The sequence below is a fragment of the Schistosoma haematobium genome, chromosome 4 (assembly GCF_000699445.3).
Source record: "Schistosoma haematobium chromosome 4, whole genome shotgun sequence".
Lineage (NCBI taxonomy): Eukaryota > Metazoa > Platyhelminthes > Trematoda > Strigeidida > Schistosomatidae > Schistosoma > Schistosoma haematobium.
In genome coordinates this window covers 36,237,994-36,259,322 of record NC_067199.1, presented here as the reverse complement: position 1 = coordinate 36,259,322, position 21,329 = coordinate 36,237,994, and positions in this window count along the sequence as shown.

Below are 21,329 nucleotides of genomic sequence, written 5' to 3'. Positions count from 1 at the left end.
TGAGTAGGCTCATTTTTATTGTTCCCATTCACGTCACTGAACACGTATTTACGTTAATAAATGTGTGCTACCGAAATACTGGAGTGTTTGATTTATTTTATTTCATCATTTTATAACGCGACCGAGCCAGAGAATAGATGATGAATGAAATCAGGAACTAAATCTCACCATCTCTCTTCAGTATAAATCAGATCAATAACCGATATTAAAGCTTTCCATTTACCTGTTATTTTGTGATCTAACAGAAAAGCTAATTATTATTATTAGAAGTATTCAAATTATTGTACTAATTAGGGATTCCCTACACAGTACAATTTAAGCCAGATAGATTTAAATGAGCACAAACGGACGTATCGTATTTGGAATTTTAAAACAAGCAGTCATTGAGTACAAATGCATCATTAGTTTGTACAAATACCACGACCTGTACAGCTTGAATAGAAGTCCGAATTTATATAATCGATTGTACTCCTTAGGTTCATCGTGTCTGTCCAACTGTGTGCTGGATGCAGGCTCTCTATGGTCGAGAATGTATTTATACGTAGTAGAATTAACAATGGAAAGCTGAACAAACTCACCCGGTTCCTGGAATTGAATTTGATTAACTTGTCGGTTGCATGTAATTAGATCACTGACAGCTGGAACTAGAACCATCGATTTACCAATATTGACCTCTCCCACGAAATAATATTGGATCTTCGAATCCCTAAAGATGCCGCAAGTATTCATAGTTTGATAACGCCTTTGCCCTTAACACCTTTAGAATCGGAGTATGCGAACCCAGTGAAATCAGAGGTCAGAAATAAGGGAGTTCGAAGATATATTCGGAAGGATATTGGTATGTCGAGGAACGATTGGCTTAGACTGGTTAACAGTTAAAAAGGATGAGTAGCACGGCGTACCCACTCGTGATCTGGTGCGGATGCGTGACTGAGCACTTTCAATCAGGTATGTTCTGTATATGTTGAAGATTTAAAGAATTATTTGTTTTGGGGATTTATTTAACTCTAAATCTCCAAACTGAAAATAATATAATTTTATTTAAAACATATTTCACAAATTGACTGGAGAGTTCATTAGAAGAGACTTCATGGAGAGGGTAAATAACACTTGATATGGGATCATCCGAAATGTACGTTTGAGTTCACATAGAATTTGTGATTCATAGTGACTAAGTATTCTACCAAAAACAAATATATTATGCAGACAAAAATCATTTGATATGACATTATAAGGATTTGATACTTCTGAAGTACTTTCTTCAACTCCGCCTGGAGTCCCTCTGGGGGCTACTCCCGGTCCCAAGCCCGGATAAAGGAGGAGGGTTGGGCATGGGGTTAGCGTCCCCATCCCGTAGAAAACTAACTCGCTAAAAAAACGCTAACCAGAAAAAATTATTCAAACCTTTTAAACTCTGCCCTGGGAGTCAGAAGGTCTTCATTTAGAAGAATTATGACGCCTCATGATGAAAGCCGAATTCCTTCGGAATTTACGAGGCCGATGCCCCTTCTGACAACCAGAGCGACCATTTATTTAGGTACATGGAATGTTCGTACAATGTGGGACACCGGGAGAGCCTTCCAAATTGCTGCAGAAATGAGGAGATACAACCTAGAGGTACTTGGGATCAGTGAAACACATTGGACACAAGTTGGACAACAACGACTAACTACAGGAGAGCTCCTGTTATACTCCGGCCATGAAGAAGAAAATGCACCACATACACAAGGAGTTGCATTGATGCTGTCCAAACAAGCACAAAATGCGCTTATAGGATGGGAATCTCATGGACCAAGGATCGTCAAAGCCTCGTTCAAAACAAAGAAAGAGGGTATTTCAATGAACATCATCCAATGCTATGCGCCTTCCAACGACTACAATGAAGACGCTAAAGATCAATTCTACAATAGGCTGCAGTCAATCGTCGAGAAGTGCCCAAAAAAGGACCTGACCATTCTGATGGGAGATTTCAACGCCAAGGTTGGAACGGACAACACTGGATATGAAGACATCATGGGACGACACGGACTGGGAGAAAGAAACGAAAATGGTGAGAGATTTGCAAATCTATGTGCCTTCAATAAGCTGGTCATAGGCGGCACCATATTCCCACATACACGCATACATAAAACCACATGGACTTCACCGGATCACTCTACACAAAATCAAATCGACCATATTTGCATCAACAAAACGTTCAGGAGGACTATAGAGGACGTGAGATCCGAAAGAGGAGCTGATATAGCATCAGATCATCACTTGCTGGTCGCCAAGATGAAGTTGAAACTCAAGAAACACTGGACAACGGGGCGGACAATATCACAAAAGTTCAATACGGTCTTTCTTAAGGATACTAACAAACTCAACAAATTCAAGATAGTCCTCAGCATTAAGTTCCAGGCCTTTCATGATCTACTCAATGGAGAAGGAACTACTGTGGAGAGCAACTGGAAGGGGATCAAAGAGGCAATCACTTCAACATGTCATGAGGCCCTGGGCCACAAGAAGCACCATCACAAGGAATGGATCACTGTTGATACACTGGATAAGATTCAAGAAAGGAGGAACAAGAAAGCAGCAATCATTACCAGTCGAACAAGAGCAGAAAAAGCCAAGGCACAAGCTGAATACACAGAAGTAAACAAACAGGTGAAGAGGAGCATCAGAACCGACAAACGTAAATATGTGGAAGATTTAGCAACGACGGCGGAAAAGGCTGCAAGAGAAGGAAACATGAGACAATTGTATGACACGACAAAGAAACTCTCTGGAAATCGCCACAAACCAGAACGACCAGTGAAAAGCAAAGAAGGTAAGGTAATCACCAACATTGAAGAGCAACAAAACAGGTGGGTAGAACATTTCAAAGAACTCTTGAATCGACCAGCCCCACTGAACCCACCCAACATCGAAGCAGCACCCACGGACCTCCCAATCAATGTTAGCCCACCAACAATTGAAGAAATCAGCATGACCATCAGACAAATCAAGGGTGGCAAAGCAGCAGGACCGGACAACATCCCAGCAGAGGCACTAAAAGCAGACGTAGCGGCAACTGCAAGGATACTCCACATTCTCTTCAATAAGATTTGGGATGAGGAACAAGTACCAACAGACTGGAAAGAAGGACTTCTGATCAAAATACCGAAGAAAGGCGATCTCAGCAAGTGTGATAACTACAGGGGCATCACTCTTCTCTCAATACCGGGAAAAGTCTTCAACAGGGTATTGTTAAACAGGATGAAGGACTGCGTAGACGCCCAACTTCGTGACCAACAGGCAGGATTCCGTAAGGATAGATCGTGTACAGACCAAATCGCAACTCTACGGATCATTGTGGAACAATCAATTGAATGGAATTCATCACTCTACATCAACTTCATTGACTACGAAAAGGCATTTGATAGTGTGAACAGAACAACACTATGGAAACTTCTTCGATATTACGGCGTGCCTCAGAAGATAGTCAGTATCATACAGAACTCATATGATGGATTACACTGCAAAATCGTACATGGAGGACAGTTGACAAAGTCGTTCGAAGTGAAGACCGGTGTTAGGCAAGGTTGCCTACTCTCACCCTTCCTCTTTCTCCTGGTGATCGACTGGATCATGAAGACGTCAACGTCTGAAGGAAAGCGCGGGATACAATGGACATCTAAGATGCAGTTGGATGATCTAGACTTCGCAGACGATCTGGCCCTTCTATCCCAAACGCAACAACAGATGCAGGAGAAGACGAACAGTGTGGCAGCAGCCTCAGCAGCAGTAGGTCTCGATATACACAAAGGGAAAAGCAGGATTCTCCGATACAACACAGAATGCACCAATCCAATCACAATTGACGGAGAAGATTTGGAAGATGTAAAAACCTTTACGTATTTGGGCAGCATCATTGACGAACAGGGTGGATCTGATGCAGATGTGAAGGCGCAGATCGGCAAAGCAAGAGCAGCATATTTACAACTGAGGAACATCTGGAACTCAAAGCAACTGTCAACCAACACCAAGGTCAGGATTTTTAATACAAATGTCAAGACAGTTCTACCGTATGGGGCAGAAACCTGGAGAACTACAAAAGCCATCATCCAGAAAATACAGGTGTTTATTAACAATTGTCTACGCGAACTACTTCAGATCCATTGGCCGGACACTATTAGCAACAACGTACTGTGGGAGAGAACAAACCAGATCCCAGCGGAGGAAGAAATCAGGAAGAAGCGCCGGAAGTGGATAGGACACACATTGAGGAAAGCACCCAACTGCGTTACAAGACAAGCCCTCACGTGGAATCCTCAAGGCCAAAGGAAAAGAGGAAGACCAAAGAACACATTACGCCGAGAAATGGAAATAGACATGAGAAAAATGAACAAGAATTGGATGGAACTAGAAAAGAAGGCCCAGGACAGAGTGGGTTGGAGAATGCTGGTCGGCGGCCTATGCTCCATTAGGAGTAACAGGCGTAACTAAGTAAGAAGTACTTTCTTCAGATTTATTAAGAATCTCATTGGAGAACAATGGATCATTAGAAAAGTTGGCATCTATCAAAATTGCATCAGATTTCCGGTTGTGATTTGATACATTCGACATACTTTTCTCATTTTTATAAGAATCTTCATCAAAAATATGTGAATCATCAGGAAAATTCATATTTAGTAAAATAACACGAGAAATCTGATAAGAAGTCGATTCATTAGAAACTTTTATCTTATAATTATTCTGAATTTCATTTGATACACTTGCATTTATTGTGCTGCGCCAATTATTTTCTAAATACGAGTCTCTCCCACTTCCTCAGTGAATATTACGTGAAACAAGCTTGTTTTGACTGGAGTTCAGTTTGAAAGTGATGCGAGTCTATCAAAGCTTCATTTTAATTCTGGACTGCTATGTGAATCCATACTGCTTTTCGAGTTCCTGGATAAAGATAAATAATCATTAGAAACATTCAACTTAGTATTATCAGGATTATAAAGTTTAGCATTAGTTAAAACGAAATGAATAGTAGTATTACAAATTGCTTGTATATGTCCAATTTAGCATTACAAAATACGCATGAATTACATGAGTGAAATTTGCCACAAGACAAACATTTACCAGAATTCGAGACCTGCTTCTCATCTTCTCAATCATTTGTTGTCCGCATAACCTTGAGTACTCAATGGCTTGGTATGTCGTAGTAATATATGTTGATTTTGAGCAGAATAATAACAAGTCATTTTTCCATATATCTATATATATGCTACAAATCTTTCATAATGTTTTCATTCTACTAATTATTCTGTTCGATTAACACTTGTATGTACATGGGTGAGAATATTATGTTTCAGGTTATAAAAAGTAAAACCTTAGTCACAAGTACATATAAAACATAAGAATTTGATATCTAATTAATTACAATTAAGTTTAGTCAAGACACTTTCTCTTCGTTTCCTAACACATTGAGACTTTGATATAATCAAAGATTTCAGGTAGTACAAACAAATGTTTTCATCATATGTATATAACATTTCATTGTGATCAATAGTATACAACGTTTGTTTTAAATAAGAACTTTCGTCTAAATTTGAACGAATAGTTTCACAATATTTGGGCGCCGAGTTAATTTGAGACATTAAAAAAAGAAGAATATATTTGTAAAATCTCAGCGAATGAATTTTAAGTAAATCCAACGTTTCGCTTGGCAATCTGGTCCAAGCTTTTTCAAGGAAAAAATATAATCAAACAACAAAATTATCGAATATAAATAGGTACCATGGTTCTTCGGTTTACTGCATACTGAATAAGTCATTCAATCAACGTGAGGGATTTTTTTTATAAATAGGTATTTGCATTAATGTGTAAGAGACATGTTTATATGAAAATAATATGAAAAATAATAAAGGTCAACCAAGAACTTGCTAAGCATAATGTTAAAGACGTCTTTTAATTTGTTGATACAATTAAAAATATGAATAGAAAGGGAAAAACCATTCTATCACTGGACATAACATCTTTATTCACTAACATACCTCTGACTGAAACTATAGATTACATATGTGAACAACTGATAGAAAAGAAAATAGAGATTCCTATCCCAATAAATAAAATGAAAGAACTTCTCTTGAAATGCACAATGAATATTTCCGACAAGTAGATGGGGTAGCAATGGGATCACCTCTAGGCCCGATCCTTGCTAATATTTTTCTGACCAAACTAGAAAATGGACCGCTTAAAGACATCCTAAATAAGCTTGATTATAACTGTCGATACATAGATGACACATTAATCATATGTGACGAAAATATCGACAAACAGGAGATGTTAGACACTTTCAATAATGTCCACCCAGCCATTAAATTCACCAGCGAGGAGGAGAAGGACAATAGCATAGCTTTTCTAGATGTCCGACTCTCTAGAAGGATAGATGGTTCCATAAAGCGAAATATGTTTAGAAAGTGTACGTGGACGGGTCAGTATACCCATTTCCAAAGCTTCACACCTCTGCAATATAAAATAAATTTGGTTGCGTCTCAACCACAGAATCAAGTTATTATGTTCTGAAGATAGTGTGGAGGAAGAAATAGTTATACTAAAGAACACATTACGTAATAATGGCTATCCTGATAATTTCGTCAAAAAATACCTCGTACAAAGTATTAAAAAGAGAAGACATTGCGACACAGTCAGTAAAAAGACCTTATATCTGAAACTTGACTTTAAAGGCGACATAGCGGGTGGTATTCTAACACGCCGACTCAAAAGATCTGTCGAGAGGACGTTTCATGCCGCCAAGTTACACATAACTTTCTCGACTAAACCAATACTCACACAACTAATCAAGGATAAGTTACCGAAGATGGGCTCCTCCATGTGTGTATACCAATTCAACTGCTCCTGTGCAGCTAGTTACATAGGCCGTACTCAGAGGGCTTTATCCTTGCGTGTTCGTGAACATGTATCAGCATAGTCGGGAAACTTACTTACTTACGCCTGTTACTCCTCGTGAAGGAGCATAGGCCGCTCACCAGCATTCCCCATCCAACCCTGTCCTGGGCAATCCTTTCTAGCTCCGTCCAGTTGTAATTCATCCTTTCCATATCTGCTTCTATTTCCCAACGTAATGTGTTCTTTGGCCTTCCTCTTTTCCACTTCCCTTCAGGATTCCAAGTTAGCGCTTGCCTCGTGATGCAGTTTGACGATTTACGTAATGTATGTCCTATCCATTTCCATCGTCTTTTACTAATTTTTTCTTCAACTGGAAGTTGGTTTGTTCTCTCCCACAGAAGGCTATTGCTGATGGTATCCGGTCAATGGATGTTGAGTATCTTGTGTAGACAACTATTTATAAATACTTGTACCTTCTTGATGATGGTTGTAGTATTTCTCCAAGTTTCAGCTCCATACAGCAGAACTGCCTTGACGTTGGTATTGAAGATTCTCACTTTGATATTGGTTGAAAGTTGTTTTGAGTTCCATATGTTCTTCAATTGTAGGAATGCGATCCTTGATTTGCCAACCCTCGCCTTTACGTCTGCCTCTGAACCTCCTTGTTCATCGATGATGCTTCCTAGGCATGTGAAGGACTCTACATCTTCCAGAGTTTCGCCATCAAGAGTGATTGGATTGCTGTTTTCCGCTTTGAATTTGAGGACCTTGGTTTTCCCTTTGTGTATGCTGAGGCCTACTGATGCAGAGACTGCTGCTACACTGGCTGTCTTCATCTGCATCTGTTCGTGTGTACGTGATAGGAGGGCTAGGTCATCTGCGAAGTCCAAGTCGTCTAATTGATTCTGAGCTGTCCATTGTATGCTGTGTTTTCCTTCAGATGTCGAGGTCTTCATAATCCAGTCGACCACCAGAAGAAAGAGGAAGGGAGAGAGTAAACAGCCTTGTCTGACTCCGGTCCATACTTGCAATGCATCTGTCAGCTGTCCTCCATGCACTACTTTACACTGTAGGCCGTCGTATGAGTTCCGGATAATATTGACAATCTTCTCAGGAACTCCGTAGTGTCGAAGAAGTTTCCATAATGTCCTCCTATCTACACTGTCGAATGCCTTTTCATAATCAATGAAGTTGATGTATAGTGATGAGTTCCACTCAACTGATTGTTCGACGATGATCCGTAGTGTTGCAATTTGGTCTGCGCACGACCGATCCTTACGGAATCCAGCTTGTTGATCTCGAAGTTCGGCGTCTACTGCATCCTTCATCCGGTTCAGCAACACTCTATTGAAGACTTTCCCTGGTATTGACAGTAGTGTAATGCCTCTGTAGTTTTCACATTTGCTCAGATCTCCTTTCTTTGGAATCTTGACGGGGTGTCCTTCTTTCCAGTCCATCGGCACTTGTTCCTCCTCCCAAATCTTTTTGAATAGAAGGTAAAGCATGCTTGTAGTCACTTCGACGTCTGATTTCAGTGCTTCAGCTGGTATGTTGTAGGGTCCTGCTGCTTTCCCGTTCTTGATTTGTCTGACGGCCATTCTAATTTCTTCCGTCGTTGGTGGGTTGACATCTATAGGAAGATCTATGTGTGCTGCTTCGTTGTCCGGTGGATTCATTGGAGCCGGCCTATTCAGGAGTTTGTCGAAGTACTCTACCCATCTGTTACGCTGTTGTTGAATTTCAGTGATTGGCCTGCCTTCTTTGTCCTTGACCAGTCTCTCTGGTTTACTGTATTTCCCTGCTAGTTTCTTCGTTGTATCGTAAAGTTTTTCATATTTTCTTCCCTTGTAGCTTTTTCCGCCGTCGTCGTTAGTTCTCCCACGTATTTCTTCTTGTCGGCTCTAATGCTCCTCTTCACTTGTTTGTTTGCTTCTATGTATTCAGCTTGTGCTTGGACTTTCTCTGCTCGTGTTCGGCTGTTGTTTATTGCTGCCTTCTTGTTCTTCCTTTCTTTGATCTTGTCCAGTGTTTCTGTAGAGATCCATTCCTTATGATGGTATTTCTTTAGACCCAGAACCTCTTGACACGTTGAAGTTAACGCTTCCTTGATGCCTTTCCAGTTGTCCTCCATATTAGTTTCTTCTTCTTTCAGTAGATCTTGTAAGGCTTGGAACCTGTTGTTGAGAGCTATCTTGAATTCATTGAGTTTGTCAGTATCTCGAAGGAAGCTTGTATTGAACCTTTGTAGTGCTGTTTGTCCAGTTGTCCAGTTCTTCTTTAGCTTCAGTTTTAAATTGGCTACAACTAGGTGGTGATCTGAAGCTACGTCAGCACCTCTCCTGGTTCTCACATCTTCCATTGTCCTTCGGAATTTTTTGTTGATGCAAATATGATCTATTTGGTTCTCTGTAGTGTGGTCCGGTGAGATCCATGTAGCCTTGTGTATACGCTTGTGTGGAAATATTGTGCCGCCTATGACTAATTTGTTGAATGCACACAAATTTGCTAATCTTTCTCAATTTTCGTTTCTTTCCCCCAGTCCATGTCGTCCCATAATATCTTCATATCCAGTGTTGTCTATTCCGACTTTGGCATTTAGATCTCCCATCAGAATAGTTAGGTCCTTTCTTGGGCACTTCTCTATGATTGACTGCAGCCGCTCGTAGAACTGATCTTTAATGTCGTCGTTGCTATCATTGGTGGGTGCATAACATTGAATAATATTCATTGTGATCCCCTCCTTCTTTGTTTTGAATGATGCTTTGATGACTCTGGATCCGTGAGATTCCCATCCTACAAGTGCATTTCTTGCTACTTTGGACGGCATTAGAGCGACTCCTTGAGTGTGTGGAGCATTGTCCTCTTCGTGACTGGAGTATAGCAGCATCTCTCCCGTAGCTAGCCTTTTCTGTCCAGCTTGGGTCCAACGGGTTTCGCTGATTCCCAGTACTGCTAAGTTGTATCTTCTCATTTCCATTGCTATTTGACTGGTCTTCCCGGTTTCCCACATTGTTCGAACGTTCCATGTACCTATAAAAGTTTTTGCTCTGGTTGTTAGAAGGGGCATCGGCCTCGTGGCTTCCGAAGGGACTCGGCTTTCACCACGAAGCGTCATAATTCTTCTAAATGAAGACCTTCTTACTCCCAGGGCAGAGTTAAAATGGTTTGGATTATTTTTTCTGGTAAGCGTTTTTTTAGCGAGTTGGTTTTCTACGGGATGGGGACGCTAACCCCATGCCCAACCCTCCTCCTTTACCCGGGATTGGGACCGGCAGTAACCCTATAAGAGCTACAGGAGGAGTTATAGTCGGGAAAAGGAGTTACTAAATCGATTAACAGCACCGTTCTTTCTCACTTGGTAGATAGTGAACATCATATCAAAATAGAGGAAGCTTTCTCTGTTTTATATCAAGTTCCAAAATATCTACCTCAAGGAGCTAGATTACGACTGCTTTACACAGCCGAAGCCATCTGGATCAACTCCAGAAGACCTAATTTATGCATCCAGAAAAAATATATCCAGCCTCTATGTTTACCCTGGCCTACGACTGGGTCACCTAATACCTAGACTGAATATTATAAACCTCTTACCCCTTCCTTTATTTTATTTATTTTCCTTATTATCATTATTTGTCATTATCTATATCTTAATCTTCATATCCATCATTCCCAATTTGTTGACCGTAATTACCTTGATAACACCCCTCTTATTACATATTATATTCACACAACAATATTATTATTATCTCAGTTGACAAAATTATTTTCAATTTTGCAATAGTACTATTAGCTTATTGTGACTGAACAATTTACTGACCTTTATTGAATGACCTTTCTAATTTGTAAATATTACAATTTTTTCTTTTTGAAGTATATATATATATCGTAACAGATGCAAACGTTCACCATTTTTAACACATAACATTGTCAAACTCATTAAAACATGCCTTATTATTTTTGGCCTTTGTAAAATATTATAATTATGGACTTATAACTGTAGAGCCTGATGATGAAGTTATTGAAAATAATTGTTCGCTCAAATATTCTTCATTTTTAAATAAAAGTTCATTTGAAAATAACCAAAGGCAGAGAAAGAATAAGAAATTGTCGTGTTATTCTAGGCCATAGAATAACTTGCGTATAAACACATTCTGATGTCTTAACACGTTTTTGGTTCCATAATCACATAACTTGTCCTGTGGTGGACTAAAAAATATAATAACCAAAAATTAGCGATTAAGTTATTACGTCCAAAAGTTAATGTAACAATAACAATTTATAAATTAGTAACACAAATTAAAAGTTCAGGGACGTTACTTAAATCAGCTAGTTGTTGCGTATTCTGTTGAGTTTTGGTTCCAAAAAATCCACAATTATAAATGAGTAATAATTCCAATGAGGTAAATATGACTCCAGTAAGTTTCTTTGACGTAGGGTGTAATAGAAATGGCACAGCAGTCTAAAATGTGGATAATACTCGATTTAGAATCCGATTAGCTCGATAGCGCGTGAGAATAGAACAAGGAGCGTGTGTGTGTAGTAGTATATTTGCGAACAACCAAAAGTGTGTCACCCTATGTTAGTATCACAACGGGAAAAGTCTTCAAGGTCATTTACTAAAACAACAGGTACAATCATTTAATGATAAATGTACATGTAGTGAGAAATTGACGAAATAAATACCAATAATATTAAAAACTATTTACAAAATAAGCTTGTCAGACCTATCTCCACAGTCCTTATGTGTACAAAAACAATTTGTCATAACCTTGAATTTACCTTGTGATCCTTAAATCATTCTATGGCCTAGGATAACACGACAATTTCTTATTCTTTCTCTCCCCTTGGTTATTTTCAAATGAACTTTTAATTGCTTGACCTTCGTTATTTTTCATATAAACATGTCTCTTACACATTAATGCAAATACCTATTTATAAAAAAAATCCCTCACGTTGATTGAATGACTTATTCAGTATGCAGTAAACCGAAGAACCATGGTACCTATTTATATTCGATAATTTTGTTGTTTGATTATATTTTTTCCTTGAAAAAGCTTGGACCAGATTGCCAAGCGAAACGTTGGATTTACTTAAAATTCATTCGCTGAGATTTTACAAATATATTCTCCTTTTTTTAACGTTTGTTTTATGTTTAACTTGAATGTAAATTGAGCTATCAAATATGATGATTTCCAGAAGAATAACTGTTGTTTATAAGGATAATGAATGAAGTAAAATAGAAAACAAGTGACTCAGTAAGATACATCTTTCTAATAACTAATTTAATGCTCTCTCAGTTGAGCAAACAGATTCAAATGGTGTTATGTATAATTCCATGGATTGTCTTTTTTTTTTAATGAAATTTTCTCGTACATATGAACAACAATAAAATATATTGATGCACTAGTAAGAGTTTGTTTACCACCAAACATTAATTTTACTGATTATTATGTAAACAAAGTTTATTCTGAAATACAAACAAATATTGTGTTCTGGTACGGTTTACAGTTTATCGGCTCGTTAAATTGATTAGTTCACACAAGATAAACAAGTGTAACTATTTAGAAAGCTAATGAATAAACTATAAGAACCTCAAGTGCTATATATCAATCTTATATTAGTATTCATTTACACTGTATAATTTGACCTTATATCACATATGTATATCTCAAACGAGTTTATAACTTATTTTTGTTAAAATGTTCTTTACACAGTACATGTCTACTAAATCGAAAACTGATATATTAGATGGATCACCATTGGAAGCCTGAATACATTGGGTGATTGTTTCGTCTTAGTATGGAACTTGTGGAATTCTAGTGCGAAGTCATGACTAGTGGGGTTCAACAATGTGGAGTATAGAGTAGTTATCCGCCCCAAGTAGTGGACGATGATCGTGCAATATCGTGGATTGATTTACGTTAGACATGTTTTGTATTGGATGTTGGCTAAGTGGTTTGAACATCAAGATCCTGGGTTCGATTTCCTGTTATGGGTGAAATCAATTAAAGTATATTTTATGACCCAATAATTTAAAACGCGTTTATTCAAATTGTACTTTTTTGATTTTTATAATGTACGTCATAGTACTAAATGAATGAGGTAAAAGGAAAGACAACTATCTGTAATTCTTTGGTCTTTAACTTTTCAATCAACTTAGCAGTATCAAAATATTTCTAGCTAAATATTCAAACTAATTCCTTCCATATAACATTTTCTTCAGTTGGTAAATTATGTGAAATTACATGAATTATTTGAAAATGAGTGTCCGAAATCCTTAGAGAACTGATAGTTCTTGTGATATTTGTATGCTTATCAAAAGATTTTGAAATCAGTAATGTTACCACGTAGATATTTGGATGAAAACTGACCTCCAATTTGACATAGATTATTGATAAATAGAATTCAATCAGCACTCAAAATTGAACAAATATGACAGTGGTTACTTTTGGTCTTTGAAAGAACTAATGATTCATCTGTACTTGTTAAATCCTTGATTTCGAATTATAAATACAGCACATTCGTTCGTGCTTATCTACCACTTCTTGATTGAATTGCGTTATTTCTGAGATTCTTAGTTCATACTATAATTCAAATACTCCTAATAATCATATTGGCGCCGCGATTGAGCCTGTGATGGAACGGTTGAACATACATTCAGATTTTGATGCTATTGAGGATTACTTCGAAAGGTTCGAAATTTGGACTATGACTAAGGAAGATGATGAGGATGTTAATATTGTAGCACAGTTCCTCACATTCATCGGAAAAGAAGCATATAGCTTATTAAGAACTCTGCCTTTACCGGAAAAATCCATTTCGCTTTCTGATACAACTCTCAAGGATCTACTGCCTGACTATATTAAGTATACAAATTTCGAATGTGGTAAAGGAGGAAGATTTCGTAAACTGATTAATGAGAATATAAAGTATTCCACTACATTACTACATCATCTCAACCCAGTGCATACCCAATGTTATGCAGATAATTCAATGACGAGTTGCGATGCAGTTCACGAAGCTGGGCACAAGTTTGGTAAATGTTTGTCCTGTGGCATTTTCCACTCTTTTAATTCATGTAAATCTCGTAATTCTAAGTGCTTTAAATGTGGTGATATTGGACATATTCAATCAGTTTGTAATATTAATGTACATTTTGCTGAAACTAATATGAAGTCTTGTAATTCTGATTCTATTAAGTGGAGTATTTATAATGATGATTTATCTTTTCAACTATTTCAAAAGACAGTTTAGTCATATAGCAGTTCAGAGTTAAATGAAACTCAGAATTCTTGCGAGACAACAGTTTCTAATCAATCGACTTATCAGATTTCTCATGTTATTTTACCAGATATGGTTTTTCCTAAAGATTCATTTATTTCCGATGAAATTTCTTCCAAATCTGAGGAAAATATGTTGAATGAACCTAGTCATGATCGAAAACCTGATGTAGTTTTGATAGATGCTGATTTTTCTAATGATCCTTTACTCTGCAATGACATTCCTAATAAATTCGAGGAAACTATTTCAGAAGAATCAAATCCTAGTGTCATATCAAATATTATTTGTCCTCATATTGCATTTGTTTCTTGTGGGAGACTGGTTCAATGCGAAGCACGAGTACTAAATTACAATTCTGATGATTTCATATCAACTGCTGTTTATCCTCATCACAATGTCACTTCTAATGTTTACTCTAACCAATCTGAAAAATATGTTTTAAATGAAGCCACATCATTCATGAATTGGGGATATAAATATCCAACATTATTTCGTGTGGGAGGATAGTCTAAAAGTGTGTGGTTCAAATTCTAGTTAGCATCGGTTTCAGTACTCAACCGACATGGTGATTGTACACAATCCCAGGAAGCAGGTGAGTCTGTTCCGATTTCGGTTGTTAATTTTAATACTAATGAATCCATTCTATGTAATAAAGTATTTATCCAATACATTGTCGGACAGACACAGGATGAACTTGAGAAGAAAACGAACAATCGATTACAGACACCTAGACTCCAATTTAAGCTGTGGCGGATGTGATGTTTGAATGAACTAATGATCCCTTTGTACTTGTTGAATGGTTGATTTCAAATTCTAAATACAGTACATTCGTTCGTGTTTATCTAGTACTTCGTGATTTAATTGCATTTTTTCTGAGATTCTTAGTTCATTTTATAATTCAAATAATTCTAATTATCACACATTTGTAACGCAGTAACTAATCATTATGGGATAATATACATTCAATGAATAGTCATTACATTTAAATCAATTAAATAAGGGATGGTCAATTCAAATCCATATTCTAATAAATTCTCAAAGTTTACTTAGCAACTTAATACATAAAGGGAATTCTTCTTAAGTCTAAAAGAGAGAGAGAAAGAGAGAGTGAGAGATTTCATATGTATGTTCATTTTTACAATGTATAACTTTTGTAATTAGATACTAATGTGTATATTTACACGTAAGACACGTATATTGATCTGTTCGAACAAGCAAACAATAATACAAAAAGAAAATAGTTAAAAACAACCATTTCTTATTGATTATAACAAAAGTTTTTTTTCTATAGTCCATAATGAAAATGAATTCTTCAACATAATATTTCTATTGTCACTAAACTATCTAATAATGATAATAATAATAATGATGTACCGACAAAATTTAATCATCGTTTAGTAGATATGTTGAGCATACCTATTTTATTTATAACTGTATACTAATTAGTTATATAATGAATGGGAACACAAGCGGGGATAACCAAATGTGTCCTAACATTGAATTATTTGGTAAAATGTAAAAAAAAAGTATACATTCAATTCTTTATTCGTAACATATCTATTAATTGTTTTAGACTTTATTGTTCCTTCTGGTTAGCGTTACCTGAGAAGCATCATCGATGAACAAGGAGGATCAAATGCAGACACAAAGGCAAGGATTGGCAAAGTAAGGGCCTCATTCCTACAATTGAAAAAGATGTTGAACACAAAACAACTTTCAATTAATATCAAAGTCAGAATCTTCAATACGAACGTCAAGACAGTTCTACTATATGGAGCTGAAACTTGGAGAAATACTACAACCACCATCAAGAAGGTACAAGTATTTATAAATAGCTGTCTACGCAAGATACTCAACATCCATTGGCCGGATACCATCAGCAACACCATGCTGTGGGAGAGGACAAACCAGCCTCCAGATGAAGAAAAAATTAGTAAAAGACGATGGAAATGGATAGAACATACATTACGCAAATCGTCAAACTGCATCACGAGGCAAGCGCTAACTTGGAATCCTGAAGGGAAGTGGAAAAGAGGAAGGCCAAAGAACACATTACGTTGGGAAATAGCAGATATTAAAAGGATGAATAACAACTGGAAAGGGTTGCCCAGGACAGGATTGGATGGAGAGTGCTGGTGAGTGGCCTATGCTCCTTCACGAGGAGTAACAGGCGCAAGTAAGTAGTTGTTATTACTTCATTTCCATATCAATTACTCCCTCTCACCATTCCTTTTTTATTTGATCTTCCCAACCTTCTGCTGCCAGGTTATCCACTTACGATTGGTTATACGTACTACTTATATCCATCTACATAAATAGCATACGGAAACTCTTATCCTGACATCTTAACGCCAGAACGTTTCTTTGCCTGCCAAATACTTATGATATAAATATATTCCCAAATTAGTTTGGAAATATTCATCTCATTCAGTAACAACAAAGGCGATAACTTTTGCATGGTATCTTACTTTGATATCTCGAAATGTGTGTATAGATGTCAACGGAAGTTTATGTTTGAAGTCTACAAGCCAGTTATGGCAAAATATTTTACAAATGATCGTTCAACTACTTTTATTTACTGAGTAAAATTTGTACAGGAAATACTCCAATGAGAAATTTCAATTAATTAAGCTACTATTCAAATCGTTTGCACGTTTTCTATGACTACTCCTACTAAATACTTGATAGTAGATTCAACGCTGGTAGAATTCGCTTTTGTAAGGTAATAAACACAGACTTAACTTTGTGTAATACCAATCTCTGATAATCATAGACCATTGCAACAGTACAAGAGATTATGGATCTTTTTACTATAACACCTAGTGTATCAAAACTGTCAAGCAAATGGTTGTTTGAACAGCATATCGATCAATCAATTACCAGTTCTTAATATCTGTAAATTTATGAATTAATAAAAACGTGTTTCCAAATAGACATCGAATGATTTTAATATATTCATCTATTCAATATTGATAAACTGCTCTTGGTGTAATATCTTGTTTAACCTTATTATTGATTGATGGTTTTTTGGTTTAAAAGACACAATTTGCTAGAATGTTTTTTTCGATTTTTCATAAAACATTTAAACATAAAAAAGTTCTATGAAGGAAGCCGCATTAGAAAGTATACTATGAATTTAGATTTCCATGATCGTCAGCAACCTTCAGTCGAGTTAAACAAAGGTATAGTCAAGACTGCAAACAACTCGATCTTAGTTTATCTACAAGAAACGAGCCATAAGCAGTTTTATAGTCGAAATGTTTTAATTGTCGATAGCGTTAGCAATAATCTGTCAAATTAGATCAGTCTTAGAATTCTCGAAATGACTCAAATAGCAGTTATAAGGATTAGACATCTAGAGCTTGCAATAAAAAAACATGTTCCGTCTATTTTAATACTTTGGTCAGCTTTAGGCTCGATAAATCAATGATCATCTCAATTGTAATATGGCACAAGTCTTTCATGAAAACCGCATACAAAGTGTCTTACTCAACTATTATAATTATCACGTACAGGTGGTATCTATCTAGGAGTGACCTCAGTTTTGGTACCGACGAATATCAGGGAATACTGAACACCCTTCTTGTTGTCGTATATTATTCCTTAGCAGTGAACAGTCACTACCCCAGCATGGATTAGACCTCTAGACCTTCAGGTATCAAGGGTGACCATTTAACCACTGCGTTGGTGTTCATTTCCCACTCCAATCAATTCAGGACATAGGATAATGATCATTCAGTTCGATTTTTAACACCTATCTTTTCTGACAATATTGAAACCCTCCGTTCACGACTTCCAAACGAAACTTCAGGGACACATCTTGAAGTAAGCCATTTGTGAGTAGACGATTATAGTTTTATGGGACTAATATCTACATAACTCCTCCAAAAGACTAATTATTCCTATTACACTTTATGCATCTGAAAAATTTCTTTATTGCTCACACGAGAACGCTTAAACTCAATACCATTGAGCCAACATCCAACAGTATTAATATCCAACTCAAATCAGTCCACGAAATTACGAGACCACGTTGCGTTATCGTCGGTAGGTAACAGCCTTACACCCGATACGGCTTAGCTCCATTTGACACGGTTCCTCACTAGAACTTCGGAAATTTCCTCTCAAAGCCAGTCACTAGTGATGGATGGGCGTTGCTGAAGAGTTATATACGAGGCCAAAATAGCCGTCCAGTTCTTCCGGGTTATCAGTGATAGTTTAACTCAGGTCGGTTCACAATTATAATGAAATTAAGTATAAAATCAATAACTACTAATGAAATAGTGTTAAGTCAGGTTAACAATGTAATAAACAGTTAGTTAAAAAAACTTTTGTACAATTAAAATAATAACAAAGTTGAAATTTCACAAGTAGTTAATTAGTACAATTGAGATATATAAGAGTAAGACTAAGAATCCAAAATGTGTTTTCTATTATCCGAGAGATTAATAATAAGTGGTTACTAAAATAGGTTTAAATGAAAATCAGATAATTGAACACATAAATTCAAAATAAAAAATTTAACAAAATCTAACAGTTGATGGAGTTTTGTTCTTCGAACTGGATGGTTTGATCGCAGAGCTTTCATCGTTCTAAACGAACAAACCATCCAGCTCAGAGAACAAAACTCCATCAAAATATAGTTCATGTCTTATTATTTATAAACGCTATTTAGTCAAAACTGTACTTAAAAGAATAGAAAGTTGTGTTCAGGCGACGAAATACAGGATTCGATGGCATACCTTGAAGAGTGCCTTATAAAAATTGCATATCCAAAGAAATGCATTACGAGTTACGGAATATCCCGAATAAACAGCCGTTAACCGAAAATTCGTTGACATTCTTCGTGGATTGAAAGGTGAGGAGATTTAAGGTAGGATCGACTAAAAAATGAAAGTAGTGCTAAAGAGAAGCTTCCTAACTATTTCTGGTGTATAACATCAGATATTCTTTAAATAAATTGAGAGTTGATCAGTACCCTTCAAAAGTCACCTCTAAATGTATTTACGAATTTACATTTACTTGTGAAAGCATGGGAAGAAATGAAAGAATGGCATCCAAAAGATTTTACGATCATACTCACTGTAATTTGAGTGTAAATGATAGCAAAGTATTCAGAAGGATGATTACTAAACATTTAATACATAGTGAGCACAACTTGAGTGTCTCAGACGCGTATCATATAATTTTACACCAAACACTTTCGACCTCACGTTAACACAGAAGGAAAGCGTGGTAAACTTTTTATTCTCATTGGTAATATGTATTATTTTAAAGTTTGTTAGTTACATTATTTCTTCATTATGGTTTATAAATCCCACTGACAATCATTCAAAACATTAACTTTAAAGTTATGTTAAACAGATGCCTTGATTATCACTGATTTGTCTTCTTTTTTTTTAAAATTCATTGTCTCTTTATTACCACTTGTAACTTCCTTCACTACTCCCTATTTCATGATTCCATTTACAGCATATATATGTACTAATCAATCTCAACTATGTTAAATATGTACTTTGCTTTAGTTACTTATGTCGTTTCCAACTAAACTTTATTGATTATGGTATAAAATTTTAAAAAAAATTTCTTACAGAATAATCTCACCAACACTATGATTGTTCTTAACTAATCTTTATATACTATAATTTTCAACGATACAGTTGTCATGGAAAAAATCTTTTCTTTTTTTTTATCAGTAAGGCGGAAATTAATGTGTTCACTTAAAGTCGTTCAGCCCAAATAAGATTAAAATTTATATTCATTCATTAAAACATAGGGGAAATAAGGGAGAGAGAAAGAGAGTAATTCATTTATTGATTAAAATTAAAAGTGATTGAAATAGTTTTAAAAAAAAATTATTTTGAACTTATAATCAACTTGATAATGCTTAGTTCGATAGTAAAAGCCATTATCACACAGTCCTCAAGTGCCCTGGTACGGCCGAGAGTGGAGAGAGTCAACTCTCCCTCTCGAAATGCTCTCACATGACCACGTGCATACAATCACTGACAGGGAAGTCCTACTCACTGCCTTCTCGTGGCGGGAGTGTTGTTTACGAAATTGAGAGGACGATAAGCGAATATCCGGTGCTTTAACCGGATCGGTAGATATGGAGGATCCACCTAGGGTAGTTGGAAAACCCTTATTCCAAACCAATGGTGCACATGGACTCCAGTATCCTGAAGAAACAAATGGCGTATGAACCAATTTCTTGGTCACCGGCTGCCATGTGACTGCATCTCCTTACTATGCTCCACTGCTTTGTGAATCAAACCTTTGAGTCAAAGGCTCAGGGCGAGGCCTGCTAATAAAACCACCTGCTTCGGTTTGGTCACCCGGGCAGTATTCCAGTCCTCACACAAATCGAATGATTTATGTGGCGCATATCTTCTTGGTGCTTCCTTGTATCAATGTTTAAGTGTTTGAATAAATAAATAAAATAATAGATACCAAAATTTACAAATACTTCATTACATGTCCAGAGGTTGTAGGTAGAAGACAGAATATCTTGACCCTAGGTTTTATTCTAGTTAGCATTTATTATTAAGATGTACCTGTAATCTTGAGGGAATCAATACCGCATGTACGATTACAAACTTGTATTATCCAGCTTTAGAGTTTGGAATGTCATCAATGAGTTATTCGGAGAGCGAATGACCTCTAGCTGGACTAAGATATTTATCATTGATTAACTACTGAATGGTGACCGATATTATACTTATCTAGTCCTTTATTGTTAAATGAATCTTATCGATTAAATTGTACTACATAAACACAATTTTGAGTTAAGTAATTAACAAGTTAGAATAGAACATTTTCTATAACTAATTATCACAATCATCCAATACATATAAAGTCTACTGAAAATTAAAAGTGGCTACTTTAACATGAAATTTTACACTTCAAAATATGAATGAATAACTTTAATGACCAGTTGTCAAAAAAATTATCTAAGATTTCAAAGTTCATTCTCAGATAAATTGATTAACTATTTCTTAACTTCATTAACCAAGTACAAACTTGTGTATTTGATTTTGAGTAACACTCAAAGTGTATGAGTTACCCAGTGACCCAAACAGAAGTAGGCAAAATGAGATCCAAACTTTCAACTGAAGGTTGAACGCCTTAAACATTAAACCACCACTTCATACATGAATGCATTACTATTTTCCAGAATTTCC